The 19,925-nt window shown below is 43.4% G+C and overlaps 1 protein-coding gene and 1 pseudogene across 1 annotated transcript in view; one reads left to right on the top strand and one right to left on the bottom strand.

Moving 5' to 3' along the window:
- The window catches only part of LOC126188271 (soluble guanylate cyclase 89Db-like), a 540,286-nt gene that overhangs the window by 445,085 nt on the left and 75,276 nt on the right, over positions 1-19,925 (top strand). The gene's annotated exons all lie outside the window — the stretch shown is intronic.
- On the bottom strand, positions 9,705-9,822 carry LOC126189366 (5S ribosomal RNA; annotated as a pseudogene).

Here is a 19,925-nt window from a genome sequence, read left to right as displayed (position 1 = left end):
TGCACGAACGACGGATTTATCGCCATGTAAAGCGATTTTAAAAGTTACTGGTTTCGCGTTTCCTACGCTGTGCTCCGGAATTTATAGCGTAATAAATTTTACTGCTCGCCATAGAACCAGCAGGTAATGAAATCCGAGAATGGAGCTGCAGCCACGAACATCGCTCGCTTCCAGGAAATGCTTCATGTGTCACTGGCCAGCTCTGCTTACTGTTGCCTCTCCTCTTAAGCTAAATGCAGGACACTCATTCCCTTAATTCTAATAAGCACTGAAGTTGTGATAGCTTGCAGTTGTTTTTGCTCTTTCTCGTTAACGTTCAGGACCAGCGAGAGAGACGAAACTACAACGCATGTTATCCTTAAGGCGAAACGAATCATTAACTGGAGAAAATCTAGTTCAGAACACAAAAAAGCTTGTACAAAACTATTACCGTACTATTTTTAATTTTAGTGTTTATAACAGCGCAGTATGCTGACCAAGACAGCGTTTCTTTCAATAATTATGGGCTGTCTACACACACAGCCTGATGCTCACTAACAAGAAAATGGGTCCGATCAAGAATACAAACTAAAGTAAATATGAACTCAAATAAGATTCCTTTTGTTTGTAAAACGACTGAAAAACCACTTTCATATTTTTTGTAAATTGTATTTGGCAGTGGTGGTTGTTTTACGCATGTTGTTTTCGTCGAATAAAGGTTATTTAACAATACTAGAAGTTAAAAATAAATAAAAAAGTCGACAGTTGTTCTCTTGAGAAAGACGATGACAGACACAATTCGAGCTGAAATCGACAAGACTAAGATAGGAAGCACAATACTCAATTTATGCCACAAGAATGTTTCTCTACCTCATTTGCAATCAAAACAGAAATTCGACTGAGCGATGGGCTCCCTCCACCGCGTGTTAGCAAAAATAATATACGAATGGCGCTAAAAACCTGCTTAATACTTTAAGTATTGGGACTAAGGACAATGGTACGGGATAGACTGTTTAGCTTTTGCAAATGATACACAATAATGACAGAAAATTCTGAAACAGTAACAGAACAAATTATTGTACTGAAAGAAGTAGTAGAAAAAACTGGTTTCCACATATTTCTTGAAAACCGTTTGTCAAATATTAAGGACAAAACGATCCAGTTAAACACCAGGTACGCAATATTACAACGTTTGAACTGCTATAATGTCTGGAAGAATGGAACTCAGCCACTAGAGTCGACGCAGAAGCCTTGAGAGTAAGACACAGAAAAATAGAAATATCGTTCCAAATCACACAAAATATTTAAAACATAAAATTCTTTTCTACAAATAAAGGTTCACAATCGCAATAGCCAGTTTGTCTACGATTAAGCATCTGAGTGTATTATCATTTCTGATAGTCCTTTATCAGTGGGATTATAACGAAAAGAGAAAACGATCTCTAACAATATATAGAGCATAAATTATAAAAATGGATCTCTTTCTGTAAGACTAAAAGACAGGTCTAAAATACCACACGCAAACGGTAAGTTCGTTTTTACGGGCAAATAGGAAGAAATGTTGACCCCAAATGGACGAAACTCATCTACAGTATCCTTTACCAGAAACCGAAAGCAAGATTTCACTGCTACGTAAACGTAATGAAAGATCGAAAAATGAACACACACACGTAGAGAAACACAGAACAGACATACACTCCTGGAAATTGAAATAAGAACACCGTAGATTCATTGTCCCAGGAAGGGGAAACTTTATTGACACATTCCTGGGGTCAGATACATCACATGATCACACTGACAGAACCACAGGCACATAGACACAGGCAACAGAGCATGCACAATGTCGGCACTAGTACAGTGTATATCCACCTTTCGCAGCAATGCAGGCTGCTATTCTCCCATGGAGACGATCGTAGAGATGCTGGATGTAGTCCTGTGGAACGGCTTGCCATTCCATTTCCACCTGGCGCCTCAGTTGGACCAGCGTTCGTGCTGGACGTGCAGACCGCGTGAGACGACGCTTCATCCAGTCCCAAACATGCTCAATGGGGGACAGATCCGGAGATCTTGCTGGCCAGGGTAGTTGACTTACACCTTCTAGAGCACGTTGGGTGGCACGGGATACATGCGGACGTGCATTGTCCTGTTGGAACAGCAAGTTCCCTTGCCGGTCTAGGAATGGTAGAACGATGGGTTCGATGACGGTTTGGATGTACCGTGCACTATTCAGTGTCCCCTCGACGATCACCAGTGGTGTACGGCCAGTGTAGGAGATCGCTCCCCACACCATGATGCCGGGTGTTGGCCCTGTGTGCCTCGGTCGTATGCAGTCCTGATTGTAGCGCTCACCTGCACGGCGCCAAACACGCATACGACCATCATTGGCACCAAGGCAGAAGCGACTCTCATCGCTGATGACGACACGTCTCCATTCGTCCCTCCATTCACGCCTGTCGCGACACCACTGGAGGCGGGCAGCACGATGTTGGAGCGTGAGCGGAAGACGGCCTAACGGTGTGCGGGACCGTAGGCCAGCTTCATGGAGACGGTTGCGAATGGTCCTCGCCGATACCCCAGGAGCAACAGTGTCCCTAATTTGCTGGGAAATCGCGGTGCGGTCCCCTACGGCACTGCGTAGGATCCTACGGTCTTGGCGTGCATCCGTGCGTCGCTGCGGTCCGGTCCCAGGTCGACGGGCACGTGCACCTTCCGCCGACCACTGGCGACAACATCGATGTACTGTGGAGACCTCACGCCCCACGTGTTGAGCAATTCGGCGGTACGTCCACCCGGCCTCCCGCATGCCCACTATACGCCCTCGCTCAAAGTCCGTCAACTGCACATACGGTTCACGTCCACGCTGTCGCGGCATGCTACCAGTGTTAAAGACTGCGATGGAGCTCCGTATGCCACGGCAAACTGGCTGACACTGACGGCGGCGGTGCACAAATGCTGCGCAGCTAGCGCCATTCGACGGCCAACACGGCGGTTCCTGGTGTGTCCGCTGTGCCGTGCGTGTGATCATTGCTTGTACAGCCCTCTCACAGTGTCCGGAGCAAGTATGGTGGGTCTGACACACCGGTGTCAATGTGTTCTTTTTTCCATTTCCAGGAGTGTACATTCAGAAGATCTACAGCAACATTTGAGACGAGAACCCGGCAACTGGCTCTATGTGGCCTGATAAACAGCTAGCAGGAAACACTGATGGTCCTATAAGAAGACCAAGACATAGTTGCTTTACCCACCGCGAAGGCTACGTAACAGCTGTAATATTACTCAGCGACTACAATAGTTAAAAGTATGAGCTTCGTAGTTATTCTGCTTGCAGAGAGAATTTCTTGCCGCACACGCCTATAAAGTGAGCAATATATCTATGGGGCCTCTGGCTTACTTCATTTACATTTTTTATGTCACATGATCTGGGTCAGTGCCTTATCCGTGGGGCCACAAGCCACACCCTCTTTTCTATGACTTCATCATGATTACGGCACAAGTCGCCTTATTTATGACGTCATTCAAATCCCCAGAAGCCACACATCATCTTTTGGAACGGTAGTGGCCATTACAACAAGACAATCACAGAGTAATATTTAGCAGGAAATAAAAAAAAACAGTCAGTCCAATGTATCCCCAAAGCCACTATCTTAGCTGTGCTCAAAAATATCTGTAAGATCTGAATTTTTTCACTATTTTCAAAAGTAATCCAAAAAATTATGTGGAGGGAGTATCTTTTACTATGTAAAGTACCTAAGTAGTTGCCACAAGTAGATTGCTCTATGATGCTTGTCAAGTGTCATAACGTTCTTTCCAAGTCCAAAATGTCTGCAAAAATAGGTCAGCAATTAGGGACGCACACAGGTTTCCATGTCAGTAGGGACAAAACATTTTCCACGTGTGGGTGATTTAGAAGTTTGGTTTCTGCAGTGCACTTTTAGTACTTGGTCAGTGTTATATACACGGTAACAATATAATTGCTGGAAAACGTGTTTTTACATTTCTAGATTTTACTTTTCCTACCATTTACGTTACTTTCCCATCATAAGTCCTATTTTCTCAAGTAATTGATTTCACGGCGTTAAAAAATTCCTATAGATAACACTTCCAACATTTTAAAGTTTTGAACCAATGTTGCCAGCCGGAGTGGCCGTGCGGTTCTAGGCGCTACAGTCTGGAACCGAGCGACCGCTACGGTCGCAGGTTCGAATCCTGCCTCGGGCATGGATGTGTGTGATCTCCTTAGGTTAGTTAGGTTTAATTAGTTCTAAGTTCTAGGCGACTGATGACCTCAGAAGTTAAGTCGCTCAGAGCCATTTTTTTAACCAATACTAAAAGCTTAAACACCGATTTTCAAATCCATTTACGTGGAAAGTATATTGTGTTCCCACTCATACACAACCTGCGGGATAATGCATAACATAAAATTGCACAGTTTGTTTCAGAATCTACATCATTTGGCGTTCTATGAGAAATATAGGTGCCATTTTAGGGGCTCTTTCAGATGTCTCCGCAATGAACTCTAAACTGCAAAAAGGCATCAAAAACAGCATTTGAAATTTTTTTTACACTTAAAAGGCAAGTCATGTAACGCATAAACGATGCTCAAGAAACATTTATTTATTTGGCAGCGCAATTATTTTGTACTAATTTTGCAAAAGTCTCATTGATGAGTTCTCTTACACACTTAGTTTTGTTCGTCATAACATTAACAAAATTATTTCACTTTTTAACAGCATCTTTGTGCCATTCAGTATGCAAATGCATTTTTGTAAATTCGTGAAACTTTTTGAAACTCGTGAATGAATGGATTATGAATGCGCGATAATGACTACCAATGACGACTGCTCTAGAATAAGTCAGCCACGGATATAATAACAGCCAGTCCAACCAAAATATTCTCCTTATGTCATCTACATCATCATTGAAACTATAATTTTTGACAGGTTTCCACAAATTCAGGAAAATATTATACTTTAGGGAATCGTCAGTCTCCTTTGTTTTTCGAAGCAATTTCCGACATCGGAAACACTGGTCACGAGACTACTTGTCCTTTTGATCAAAGTACTTGAAGCCCGCTGTGGTACTATATTTTCTCCATCAGTACAATTTCTGGGATTTGTAAAAATGATATTTGAGTTTGACTCATCCTTTCCTTGTGACTCTTCATTGCAGGCAGTATTTTTTTCGATTCTCTCAGTTTCATCTTCTGTTTTTATTCGTTCGCGAGGTCGAAAAAACTTACGTATATCACTCATTTTTTCACCCTACTCACTATACTTTTTACACTTCACAACATATAAAATTCTAAATAAACTATATTCATCCACCACTGCTCGCTCACAAGGTATTTTTTATTATGGAAAAAGTAAGAAAAAGCTTGGTCCACCACCTACAACACTCTCGCACCTCATCGTCCAGCTGACGCGTGTGACTTTCGTGACAATGCATTGTAGAGACGTTCAAGTTCAAATGTGGTACTTATTTGCAGTAGTGATTATGGAATTATTTGAATGAAAGCTGTTATACAACAGTCAGTGAACGAGTGCCACCCACTGTTAGATTGCATAGGTTAGCACTAGTTCTAATGAGGACGACTTCGCACAGTCAATGACAAATATCGATCAATAGCTACATAGAACAAAAATGAACACCTTTTTAAACAAATAAAAAGAAATATATTACAATACACTACTTTGAATTAGCACCTAACAATTGTTAACCATTATCTGAATTTTGAAGGAATAAGCTTTGGTGTACTGTGTTTTGTCCTGCAATTGTTTTTGTTTTGTTACCCTGATAGGCGTGGGAACGGCGGAGGACCTTTTCGTTTTACATGCGCAGTAGTTTCATCATTCAGAGGATTGGCAGCTTCATTTCATTTTATTATAGCTTATTAGTAATGCTTGGAATTTGCTGACATGTAATTGTTTCTTGTTTATGAGTTACGCGTTGTTTACAAGTCCTAAAATCCCGAATATTGTGTTTATGGAAACATGAACTTAATTTTGGATTTCTCGTCATATAGATACTGTACTTTGTTTAATTTTGCAGAGATGGTGTCAGTTTAAGATTTTCCTCATTTTTTACATCTTTGCGTTTAATGTCCATTTATAACACATTACTTCATCCTTTTGATATCTGCAAGAACGATCAGTTAGCGTGCCTCTAGGAAAAACGCAGCAATGTTGCTGAAGCATGCATTCGTACATATTGAAAATAAATCGATGGTTCATCTGCTTAATGTCATTGTCACGTCATTATTGTTAACTTGTGTCGGGTGTGCGTATCGATATTCTGCATTGATATTGTACCAAATGTAATGACCATTCGTGAAATAGCGATAGTCTGTGTAGTTTTTAAGATTCGTTTTCGAAACTAAAGTAAAATATCAAGTAAAAGCTCCAGTTGTTTCAGCAATGATCGCGAGATTTTTCTAACAAGCACATACCGTCCGTTCGACAACAGACATTCCTTCACTTTCGAGAGCCTTAGCATTCTGCCTGTCATGTACTACATAGCTCTAAAATAGCTATAGAACAATTTTCGTGCATCTTCGAAGAAAAATAGTTATTTTAAATTAATTATCCTTTTCGCAATTTCAATTCCAGCCTCCTACAAAGTTTTCATTACTTTCGTTCGTATTATAATTCTCTTTAATGGCTTTCACGTCATTTTATAGATATTTTCATGCCATTTAGTGACAATTTTACAGGTTTTTAGACCATAAAAATGAAGGCTATGTGGTTGCAGGTTTCTTGTCATACTGGAAAGCTGAATGAGTTCTCACTAGCGGCAGTTAATTGCCTCCGCCCCCTCCTCTTCAAATCACACATTTTCCACTTCTAAATTGTTCTACGATGCTCTTCATCCCTAAAGTCCATAAAGGATGTTGTCATTATAGTCTGAGTAATTGTTATTGGTGGTTAATAGAGTAAACTGTCACCATCTGGTGGTTTTACAAGTTTTCAGTAATGTTCATCTTAAGATAACCCATCATGGTCAACACTAGATACCGTAATCTATATTATAAATAGCCTGCTAATGCTTTTTATTTGCATTGGATGCAAACGCACTAGAGATTAATTACAAAACGAATGCAGAAATATCTTTCAGTCGGAACTATCGTGCCAAGGATGTCTAAAACATTTAGAATTTCCTATAATCAACTGTAAATGACAGAGAAATCTAATCAAATTATGCAATTCAAAAAACACACACGCACACCATGGCCAAAAGACAAATGAACTGATGAAGCACAGTGTAGGGAAGATGGAAAGAAGAAAGTGTTTCGATGAAATTTTTTGATACAAAGTCTCACTTAAATTCCGTATTTTCGTATTGCACAAGGGAAACTAAATTTTATTCATTTATTTATTTATCTACCTTTGTTCATGTAAGGATCAGCTCACAGTGGTATAGGTATTGTCAAGGCCGCACAGTGCAAATCAGTAGCCCAAAACATACAAGATACATAATACATAACATGCTTTATGAGGACAGGATAGATGGTCGGCTGTGACCGTGACTTAAGAAAATCACGATAAACCCAAATCAGGGTGGCCAGAGAGAGCACTCCATCCTCCCTAATATGAGAACGGTGTCTTAACAGCTGCACTGTCTCATTCCGTTGGTCCTTATTGTATAATGTTCCTTGATAAACATAGTACCTTTCAAGTACCATAGAATACAAAACATGGTTTCCTTGGTCGCCAAACACTCTAAGGACACCCGGACTGTGAAGATGCTGCTGTGCTCCTTGCAGAATTCCAGTCTGCTCAGAAAGCTGACCGTGGCCACTTTTATTCAACTGTACTCCTCAGTCAACGTGGAAAACTGAGTCAGGCAAATGCTGGATGGTCGGCTGCAGCAACAGCAAGCTCGTCAACAACGTCCACCTGATAGACGCTTTCCTCTTTCGGGTGCCACCCCAATCTCACTCGTCTTTTAGAACTTCATTATCATCTTCTTTAAACCATTTAATGACATCGGGCCACTCTTCAAACTTTTCAGCCGACGATGCTCCCTCAATATAGTACTGTAGTTGCTGCCGTTCACATGAATAGCCTCAATAACTGCACTCGGTCTCTCATCACGACTGCCATACTGTTCATTCACGTTATTGCTTGTCAAATGACAGCAGGGATGTCATACCGCTCACGTAAACCATATACAGCGCCAGAAAATTCTAACTTTTTTCAGCGTCAACCGGTTCCGAATTAAGACATTACCATATCTACGAAATTTCGGGCCATACGATAATTACAGCCCACATTGGACCTTCGTGAGTACCCGAACTTTAATTATAACCACCTAGTATTACTAAAACTTTATCATCAATAGATGTGCGAATATCTCAAACTTTTGAACTCCGTTTTTCAGGTAAGACAATAACCATTCGTTCGCTTGTCCTCTTGTGTTTAGCACTTCTAGCTTGTTTAGAAGTACTTTATGGTCAAAAGTGTCAAAAGCAGCGGAAAAGTCTAATAATACGCCTGTGTAATGGTCATCCTCGTTAAGAGCTTCAAGTTCCACTTTTGGGAACTCTGTAATGGCCGATATTGTACTTCTCCCCCATCGGAAACCAAAGTGTGCTTCGTTATAAAGGTTTTATTTACTGATATAAGTCTCTCATGATTGCTTCAATTATTTTTTGAGAATGAAGACAACAATGAAACTGGCTTGTAGTTTCCAGTGCTTTCCGCCTTACCTTTCTTTAGTAAGGGGATGACTCGTGAGTGCTTTAAATACTCTGGAAATATATCTAAGCTAAAGAATGTTTGTTAATGGGGCTCGTAAGCCATCTACGCCCACCATTACATAGAACGGAAACAGGAGCCTCATCAATGCTTGCTGACCTCTTGTTTGTAATTGTTGTATTGTCTTATTGACTTCAAGCTCTGCAAGCATCATTGTGCTTGCTGTGCAAGTCATTGTGGCTTCTACACAAGGGCCGCATCGAAGCAGTCAGGAGAGCGCTGAATCAAAACAAAAAGAAATAAGGCGTAATAGTGAAACATTGTTCATACGAGTGCCTTCTGAGAATGTGACAGTGTGTGAAGACGATCAGACAGAAGATGACGGAGATATGCACCCAGACTCAACACGAGAACATCTATTGTCTCAAGGAAGCTCGACGATTTTGTTTGTGTATTAAATACACCGGAGCAACAGGCTGAGCCTTTAGTTTTACAATTAAAAGGATGGAATCGTCTTCTTCGCAATACGAAAGTGAGTGTTGCTCATGAATGCCATGCTATTTTTTTAAATATTTCTCGAAGAATGGTAACATAGCTTTTGGTAATGATATTGAGTTCGTTATATACACTCTTGGCCATGATAGCAGCGTAAACACTTGTTCATAGATTTCAGCAGAGTTCCTACTGCAAAATATCGCAGTACATCGAAGGAATGCAACACATTTTTTCGGTCAATTTCAGTTGAAAAAAAAGTGCAATTTTTTGTGAGACTTCGTGAGGTATTCCGCTTCGGCCCCCTACAATTTCATGAACTGGCGGCGCTATACGTAAAGCACTCCGTCTTCAGGCCGCGAGTGGCCTACCGGGACCATCCGACCGCCTTGTCATCCTCAGTGGAGGATGCGGGTAGGAGGGTCGTGGGGTCAGCACACCGCTCTCCCGGTCGTAAGATGGTATTCTTGACCGAAGCCGCCACTATTCGATCGAGTAGCTCCTCAATTGGCATCACGAGGCTGAGTGCACCCCGAAAAATGGCAACAGTGCATGGCGGCCTGGATGGTCACCCATCGAAGTGCCGACCACGCCCTACAGCGCTTAACTTCGGTGATCTCACGGGAACCGGTGTAACCAATGCGGCAAGACCGTTGCCGGCAGCGCTATACGTAGCATTCAAAATGGCTACTGTAAGGGAGATGCGTTTCGAGGAAAGAGCTGTCATTGAGTTTCTTTTGGCGGTAAACGAGAGCACACAGATATTAATAGGCGCCTGCAGGATGTCTACGCAGACCTGGCATTGAACAAAAGCACGGTGAGTAGTTGGGCGAACCGTCACTCATCACCGCAAGAAGATCACGCAAACCTGTCCGATCTTCCACGTGTCGGCCGGCCGCACACAGCTGTGATCCCTCAATATTGAAACATGCGGACACTCTCATTCAAGGTGACCGAAGGATCACAATCAAACACCTCGCTGCACAACTGGACGCCTCTGTCGGTAGTGCTGACACACTTGTCCTCCAGCTGGGGTACCAAAGGTGTGTACCCACTGGATTCCTCGCCACCTCACAGAGGAGCATAATGAGCAGCGAAGGCCATCTGTGCGGAATTACTTGCGCGTCTCGAGGATGATCGTAACAGTTTTATGTCGAACATCATCACAGGCGATGAAAGATAGGTTCATCACTTCGAACCGGAAACAAAACGGCAGTCCTTGGAGTGGCGCCACAACACCTCTCCTCTGCAGAAAAAGTTCAAAGCCGCTACATCAGTCGGTCTTCTGGGCCTCTGAAGGGGTTATTCTGTTTGACGTCCCCCCTCGAGGTGCAACGATCAACTCTGAAGTGTATTGCGCTATCCTCAGGAAATTGAAGAACGACTTCAGTGTGTCGGTCGCCACAAAAATATAAACGAACATCTCATCCTCCTTGACAACACTAGGCCTCACACAAGTCTCACCCGAGAGGAGCTCACAAGTTTTCATTGGACTGTTCTTCCTCGTCCACCCTACAGCTTGGATCGCGCACCTTCCACCTGTTTGGTCCAATGAAGGATCCACTCCGCTGGAAGTATTGCGTAGATTATGAATTTATTAATGCAGCAAGCTGTTGACTACGACGTCGACAAGTAGAGTGGTACCATGCGGGCATACAGGCCCTCCCAGTAACGTGGCATATGTTGAAAGACAAAGTTTTGTGGCCAAAAGTATGGGCAGAGTGTTATACCGGAGGCAAGGTAGCCCCTGAGGTCCGGCAACACATATTACATCACAGAGGACGAGGTTGTCTACGTCCAAGGCGTACCAAAAGCACCATGGTAAACCCCGGTTTGCCGGGCCGGCCGGTGTGGCCGAGCGGTTCTAGGCGCTACAGTATGGAACCGCGCGACCGCTACGGTCACAAGTTCGAATCGTGCTTCGGGCATGGATGTGTGTGATGTCCTCACATTAGTTAGGTTTAGTAGTTCTAAGTTCTAGGGGACTGATGGCCTCAGAAGTTGTCCCATAGTGCTTAGAGCCATTTGAACCATAAACACCGCTTATTTACATACAGGGTGTTTCAAAAATGACCGGTATATTTGAAACGGCAAAAAAACTAAACGAGCAGCGATGGAAATACACCGTTTGTTGCAATATGCTTGGGACAACAGTACATTTTCAGGCAGACAAACTTTCGAAATTACAGTAGTTACAATTTTCAACAACAGATGGCGCTGCGGTCTGGGAAACTCTATAGTACGATATTTTCCACATATCCACCATGCGTAGCAATAATATGGCGTAGTCTCTGAATGAAATTACCCGAAACCTTTGACAACGTGTCTGGCGGAATGGCTTCACATTCAGATGAGATGTACTGCTTCAGCTGTTCAATTGTTTCTGGATTCTGGCGGTACACCTGGTCTTTCAAGTGTCCCCACAGAAAGAAGTCACAGGGGTTCATGTGGGAATAGGGAGGCCAATCCACGCCGCCTCCTGTATGTTTCGGATAGCCCAAAGCAATCACACGATCATCGAAATATTCATTCAGGAAATTAAAGACGTCGGCCGTGCAATGTGGCCGGGCACCATCTTGCATAAACCACGAATTGTTCGCAGTGTCGTCTAAGGCAGTTTGTACCGCCACAAATTCACGAAGAATGTCCACATAGCGTGATGCAGTAATCGTTTCGGATCTGAAAAATGGGCCAATGATTCCTTTGGAAGAAATGGCGGCCCAGACCAGTACTTTTTGAGGATGCAGGGACGATGGGACTGCAACATGGGGCTTTTCCGTTCCCCATATGCGCCAGTTCTGTTTATTGACGAAGTCGTCCAGGTAAAAATAAGCTTCGTCAGTAAACCAAATGCTGCCCACATGCATATCGCCCTCATCAATCCTGTGCACTATATCGTTAGCGAATGTCTCTCGTGCAGCAATGGTAGCGGCGCTGAGGGGTTGCCGCGTTTGAATTTTGTATGGATAGAGGTGTAAACTCTGGCGCATGAGACGATACGTGGACGTTGGCGTCATTTGGACCGCAGCTGCAACACGGCGAACGGAAACCCGAGGCCGCTGTTGGATCACCTGCTGCACTAGCTGCGCGTTGCCCTCTGTGGTTGCCGTACGTGGTCGCCCTACCTTTCCAGCACGTTCATCCGTCGCGTTCCCAGTCCGTTGAAATTTTTCAAACAGATCCTTTATTGTATCGCTTTTCGGTCCTTTGGTTACATTAAACCTCCGTTGAAAACTTCGTCTTGTTGCAACAACACTGTGTTCTAGGCGGTGGAATTCCAACACCAGAAAAATCCTCTGTTCTAAGGAATAAACCATGTTGTCTACAGCACACTTGCACGTTGTGAACAGCACACGCTTACAGCAGAAAGACGACGTACAGAATGGCGCACCCACAGACTGCGTTGTCTTCTATATCGTTCACATCACTTGCAGCGCCATCTGTTGTTGAAAATTGTAACTACTGTAATTTCGAAAGTTTGTCCGCCTGAAAATGTACTGTTGTCCCAAGCATATTGCAACAAACGGTGTATTTCTATCGCTGCTCGTTTAGTTTTTATTGCCGTTTCAAATATACCGGTCATTTTTGAAACACCCTGTATAAGATAATGGTAACAGACATTCCGAGCACTACTTCCTGCAGGGGGAGCTCGAGCCACGGCTTGCACGAAGTATCACTACGCCAAAACCTGATTGGCTGGAGACAGCTGTTTAGGGGCTAGAACCAGCCCCGAAGTTCAGTTCACTCCAGATGCCGATCTCGTGTACTTCGACCGTTGAAGGTTACGTCTTCGTCTCAGAATTGGACTGTTACTAGTGTGTGTGTGTGTGTGTGTGTGTGTGTGTGTGTGTGTGTGTGTTTTACCACGAAACTTTGTGGAAAATTAGAAGTGAACTTTTGTTCGCCTCAATTAGGAGACTTTTACTGGCATCGTTATCGTTACCTTTCTTTTATTGTTCAGTCATCAAACTTATGAACTTACATCAATAAAACTTGTGTTTGTAAAAAATTGCGAATGGTCAGTCACAACATAATGTAGTGTACTTGAATCCTGAATAAAACCAACGTCCTATCAGAAAAGAATATTTTACATCGCTTATTGAACGCTCTTCGTATTTGTAGCTATGATTCTTAACTATATTTCACTCTGTTACTACTCACTGTGATCTCCTTTGTGTACTACCAACTTTCTTTTAAGTCTTGTTGCAAGAGCATGTCCATTTGTCAGATTATTATTGGGTCTTCCTAAAATTGTGTCGAACGTCTAGGAATGACAGATAACGTCATGGGGAAGAACTTTTTTAAAGGCGAAGTGTTCGCAACGCTTCCCGGCGGCTTCAGACATCTTTAATAATTGAATATTCCCTGAGAAGCGTCAGGGCGTAGGTTCTCTGCGGCTTACAAAAGCAGTGTGTGTTGCCTACAAGCCAGTCGACCTGCCCCATGTTAAAGACGGTAGGCCGAGCTTCTAAAATATGTTCTGTTGTCGAATATCACTCCATCAATTTACTGGAGTAGGTGAACTCAGATGCAGCAGACCTGGTTAGCAGACCGCACTAGTTCGGCGAAATTTCATCGTCCCTGGGCTGGCTAATTCTACACTAATGGACATTACAATTGCTACACCACGAAAATGACGTGCTACAGACGCGAAAATTAACCGACAGGAAGAAGATGCTGTGACATGCAAATGATTAGCTTTTCAGAGCATTCACACAAGGTTGGCGCCGGTGGCGACACCTACAACGTGCTGACATGAGGAAAGTTTCCAACCGATTTCTAATACACAAACAGCAGCTGACCGGCCTTACCTGGAGAAACGTTGTTGTGATGCCTCGTGTAAGGAGGAGAAATGCGTACCATCACGTTTCCGATTTTGATAAAGATCAGACTGTAGCCCATCGCGATTGTGGTTTAACGTGTCGCGATATTCCTGCTCGCATTGGTCGAGATCCAATGACTGTTAGCGGAATATGGAATCGGTGGGTTCAGGAGGGTAACACGGAACGCCGTGCTGGATCCCAACGACCTCGTATCACTAGCAGTCGAGATGACAGGCATCTTATCCGCATCTGCGTCTCGATCCCTGAGTCAACAGATGGGGACGTTTGCAAGACAACAACCATCTGCACGAACAGTTCGAAGACGTTTGGAGCATTATGGACTATCAGCTCGGAGACTATGGCTGCGATTACCCTTGACGCTGCATCACAGACAGGAGCGCCTGCGATGGTGTACTCAACGACGAACCTGGGTGCATGAATGGCAAAACGTCATTTATTCGGATGAATCCAGGTTCTGTTTACAGCATCCTGATGGTCGCATCGGCCGTCCGCAGCTCGTGGTCGTGCGGTAGCGTTCTCGCTTCCCACGCCCGGGTTCCCGGGTTCGATTCCCGGCGGGGTCAGGGATTTTCTGTGCCTCGTGATGACTGGGTGTTGTGTGATGTCCTTAGGTTAGTTAGGTTTAAGTAGTTCTAAGTTCTAGGGGACTGATGACCATAGATGTTAAGTCCCATAGTACTCAGAGCCATTTGAACAATTTGGTCGCATCCGTGTTTGGCGACATCACAGTGAACGCTCATTGGAAGCGTGTATTTGTCATCGCCATACTGGCGCATCACCCGGCGTGATGGTATGGGGTGCCATTGGTTACACGCCTCGGTTACCTCTTGTTTGCATTGACGGCACTTTGAACAGTGGACGTTACATTTCGGATGTGTTACGACTCGTGGCTCTACCCTTCATTCGATCCCTGCGAAACTCTACATTTCAGCAGGATAATGCACGACCGCATGTTTCAGGTCCTTTACGGGCCTTTCTGGATTCAGATAATGTTCCACTGCTGCCCTGACCAGCACATTCTCGAGATTTCTCACCAACTGGAAACGTCTCGTCAATGGTGGCCGAGAAACTGGCTCGTCACAATACGCCAGTCAGTACTCTTGATGAACTGTGCTACCGTGTTGAAGCTCCATGGGCAGCTGTACCTGTACAAGCCATGCAAGCTCTGTTTGACTCAATGCCCAAGCGTATCAAGGCCGTTATTACGGCCAGAGGTGGTTGTTCTGGGTACTGATCTCTCAGGATCTATGCACCCAAATTGCGTGAAAATGTAATCACATGTCAGTTCTAGTAAAATATATTTGTCCAATGAATATCATCATCTGCATTTCTTCTTGGTGTAGCAAATTTAATGGCCAGTAGTGTATAAATCGATGCCTTGCGCTGTTGGGACGCATGAGCGAACACTTCTCTAACAAACGTAAACATTCTGTAATATACATAGGCTACCGTAAACATTAAAACAACCCATGAAAACAGACGCCGGTTCTGGAATTCTTAAATTAGGTATGGATTTAGGAGCGAATTATCTTACAGAAAGAGTATGTATTGTTCTTGTAACTATAAAAAAGACGTTTTTGTTGACCAGTGTCGTTAATAACATCTCAGGTCCCACGTACGTGCTGGTGAAATACCTGGTGCGATTAGTGCGTCAATCAATGCGAATACCACATCCGCAGCCATCAATTTCGTGCATTATCTCGATGAATTGCGACTTCAGGACACGAATATCACAAATAGTTTTGATGTGGTTTCTCTCTTCACCACAATACTGCTTAAAGAATTGTTGGAATTATTTTCGAGGCAAGTTTTACGGAGATCTTTCGGCACGTCCTGTCGTCCACTTACTTTATCTTTGACAGGAAACATTATGAACAAACTACATGTGTGACTTGGGCAGCTCGTTATCATCAGTAGTTGGCAACTTAACACACGTAGTATTTCGAGACCAGAGCACTAGAATCTGCAAAACATAGGCCAACATGTTTCTTTCGGTATGTTGGTCATACATTTGTAGTTTTGCCAAGTGGGATGGTCGAACTTCATGAATTCCTGCAGCATCTCAACTCGATGCACGTAAGTATAAAATTCATGATGGAAATTGAACGACTTTGTGGTTAAGAAAAGTGCGTATGGATCACTAGGACGCGGTATCTGCAGGAATTCCACCCATATTCTCTAACCGCATGCCACATGCCATCATCACCACATCACAGAGAAGTTACGTGCTTAGAACGTTGCTACACAGAGCACCTACTCCGTCACAGGATGCAAGCCTCGTCGAACAACCGACACATCTGAGGGATGTTTTCAAAAACCATGGATACGCAGAACGACGGATCGGTTGCGCCCTGCAAATCAAATCGACACCACCTGCAGAGGGAACCGGTAGCAACGATGAAGAAACCAGACTCGCATACCTTCCATACTATGGTGTCATTTGCGGGAAGATCGGAATAGTGCTTCGAAAAGGTTTCCAGTGTGTATCGGTGCCTGCGCCGAAACTAAAACGGCTGTATTGCATGAAATATAATGCAGAATTCCGAATAAGGATTATACAGGGTGGTCCATTCAACGTGACCGGGCCAAATATCTCACGAAATAAGCGTCAAACGAAAAAACTACAAAAAACGAAACTCGTCTAGCTAGAAGGGGGAAACCAGGTGGCGCTATGGTTGGCCCGCTAGATGGCGCTGCCACAGGTCAAATGGATATCAACTGCGTTTTTTTTTTTAAATAGGAACCCCCAATTTTTTTTACATATTCGTGTAGTACGTAAAGAAATGTGAATGTTTTAGTTGGACCACTTTATTCTCTTTGTGACAGATGGCGCTGTAATTGTCACAAACATAGGACTCACAATTTTAGACGAACTGTTAGTAACAGGTAGGTTTTTTAAATTAAGATACAGAACGTACGTACGTTTGAATGTTTTATTTCGGTTGTTCCAATGTGATACATGTACCTATGTTAACTTATCATTTCTGAGAACGCATGCTGTTATAGCGTCATTACCTGTAAATACCACATTAATGCAGTAAGTACTCAAAATGATGTCCGTCAACCTCAATGCATTTGGCAATACGTGTACATTCCTCTCAACAGCGATTAGTACGCCTTCCGTAATGTTCGCACATGCATTGACAATGCGCTGACGTATGTTGTCAGGCGTTGTCGGTGGATCACGATAGCAAATATCCTTCAACTTTCCCCCACAGAAAGAAATGCGGGGACGTCAGATCCGGTGAACGTGCGGACCATGGTATGGTGCTTCGACGACCAATCCACTTGTCATGAAATACGCTATTCAATACCGCTTCAACCGCACGCGAGTTATGTGCCGGACATCCATCATGTTGGAAGTACATCGCCATTCTTTCATGTAGTGAAACATCTTGTAGTAACATCGGTAGTACATTACGTAGTAAATCAGCATACATTGCTCCATTTAGATCTGGCGGCCAATTACCCTTCCTCCCATAATGCCGCACCATACATTAACCCGCCAAGGTCGCTGATGTTCCACTTGTGGCAGCCATCGTGGATTTTCCGTTGCCCAGTAGTGCATATTATGCCGGATTACGTTACCGCTGTTGGTGAATGACGCTTCGTCGCTGAATAGAACGCGTGAAAAAAATCTGTCATCGTCCCGTAATTTCTCTTGTGCCCAGTGGCAGAACTGTACACGACGTTCAAAGTCGTCGCCATGCAATTCCTGGTGCATAGAAATGTGGTACGGGTGCAATCGATGTTGATGTAGCATTCCCAACACCGACGTTTTTGAGATTCCCGATTCTCGCGGAGTTTGTCTGCTACTGATGTGCGGGTTAGCCACGACAGCACCTAAAACACCTACTTTGGCATCATCATTTGTTGCAGGTCGTGATCGACGTTTCACATGTGGCTGAACACTGCCTGTTTCCTTAAATAATGTAACTATCCGACGAACGGTCCGGAGACTTGGATGATGTCGTCCAGGATACCGAGCAGCATACATAGCACACGCCCGTTGGGTATTTTGATCACAATTGCCCTACATCAACACGTTATCGACCTACTCCGGAATTGGTAAACGGTCCATTTTAACACGGGTAATATATCACGAGGCAAATGGCGGAATGTTTCGTGATACCACGTACTTATACGTTTGTGACTATTACGGCTTCATCTATCACAAAGCGAAAAAAGTGGTCCAACTAAAACATTCATATACAACGCTTCGTGGGAACGTGGCACGTTGGATTTTCGACAAGTTATGATAACTGTTCAACGGGTATGTAATGACCACAAGCGTTGTATCCGGCTGGTGCAGCCAAGTAAATCAGCTGTCAGCTAATGCTGGCACGCCTTTGAGCATGAAATGAAATACAGTGATACCAGCATCGCGGTGTATGCGACGAATTTCTGGGACAGTGTAACAAAAGTAGGAAATCGAGATAAGAGAAGTAGATGATCTAATTAATCTGGACAGGGTGTTTAGCTTAATTAAAGTTTAGTTGAAGTTCACTCAAATCAAATCAAAAAACAAGTCAGTTCACTGTCTCTCTCTCTCTCTCTCTCTCTCTCTCTCTCTCTCTCTCACACACACACACACACACACACACACACAGATAAATGCCTACTAACTCTCTCTTTCTCTCTCTGTCACGGATGAATGCCTATTAACACGTTTTTCCGCGCATGTAATGTTTTTACATTGCCTTCTTGTCGATTTTGAATTCATTGACTGTTTTATTGTCTCGCGCCGCCGGGGAAAAATCACCAGGCTGGCATGCTAAGTGTATCGTTCGTAACGTGGTTGGAGTTCAAACACTGATCAGTGAAAATTGCACTCGAAATATGACGAAGGAAGTTGCCGAAACATCGTGTAAATAGAAAACGACAACTCAACTGAAAACACAAAAATTCGTAAATATCTTTAATTTTTCCTGTCCTGTCGTCATCAGTTGTTTGTAATACTATGTCGATAATTTTCTTGTTGGGTCTGTGTATTTGAAACTGAATAAAATCAATTTTATCATGCATACTCGTTTCGCCTTTATTATTTGGAGCCGAGGTGTAGATATGCTGCACGACGTCTGAGCACTATCTACTTACCTTGCCACTGATGATGCTTTTCAAAAAAATAAAGGCGAAAGGCGTATGGCATGATAAAACTGATTTTATTCAGTTGCAACAGACTGACCGAACCTGGAAATTACCAGCAAAATGCTAGTTGTCGTTATGAAAACATAATTTTTCAATAATAACAATCTAATTAAAGTTGTGTTAAATACATTTCTCATAACGTTACAGTTTTGTCCAAAGAGAGAAGTGACGAACTTAGAGAAACGTATGGCCGCAAACAAATATCGAAGTGAGCAAATATTCAAGTTCCTGACGACGACTGAAACTACTAAACTTCTTCTTCTTTTGCTTCTGCTCCCACCCTCCGCCTTTAATCATATGTTACGTCGTGTCGCTAGTTATGACTTTAATTTTTTACTGGCGGATGCTGATCTTCCTCCTTTTACTTAACTGTCCAGTTGCCTCTCATTTTCCTGACTTCCATGTGAATATGTCATTCAGGATTTGAGTTTGGTCTGTTCTATAGGAATCATTCGTTCAGATACACTTTGTTTTTGTTATCCTGTTGCTTGCTTCTTCTTTTAAACCCTGCTATGTTTCATGGATAATGGAGAATCTAAAAGGAGAGATGAGAAGGTTAAAGTTAGACTTGAAAGGAATTAGTGAAGTGAATGGAAAGAGGACAGAAATTGTTTAAAGCTTTCCCGGCGTACTGATTGTTCCATAAAAACACGGGAGAACTGCCGGATATCAGTAACTTCCTGCTACGATATTTCGGCGCAGAGTCTTCTGGCCATCTTCAGGTGAATGCCACTGTAGTAGTACTGGCGAGTACGCGCTGAGCTCCGCT

The sequence above is a fragment of the Schistocerca cancellata genome, chromosome 5 (assembly GCF_023864275.1).
Source record: "Schistocerca cancellata isolate TAMUIC-IGC-003103 chromosome 5, iqSchCanc2.1, whole genome shotgun sequence".
NCBI classification, from domain to species: Eukaryota; Metazoa; Arthropoda; class Insecta; order Orthoptera; family Acrididae; genus Schistocerca; species Schistocerca cancellata.
The sequence above is the reverse complement of the archived record's forward strand: the minus strand, read 5'-3'. Positions and strand labels throughout refer to the sequence as shown.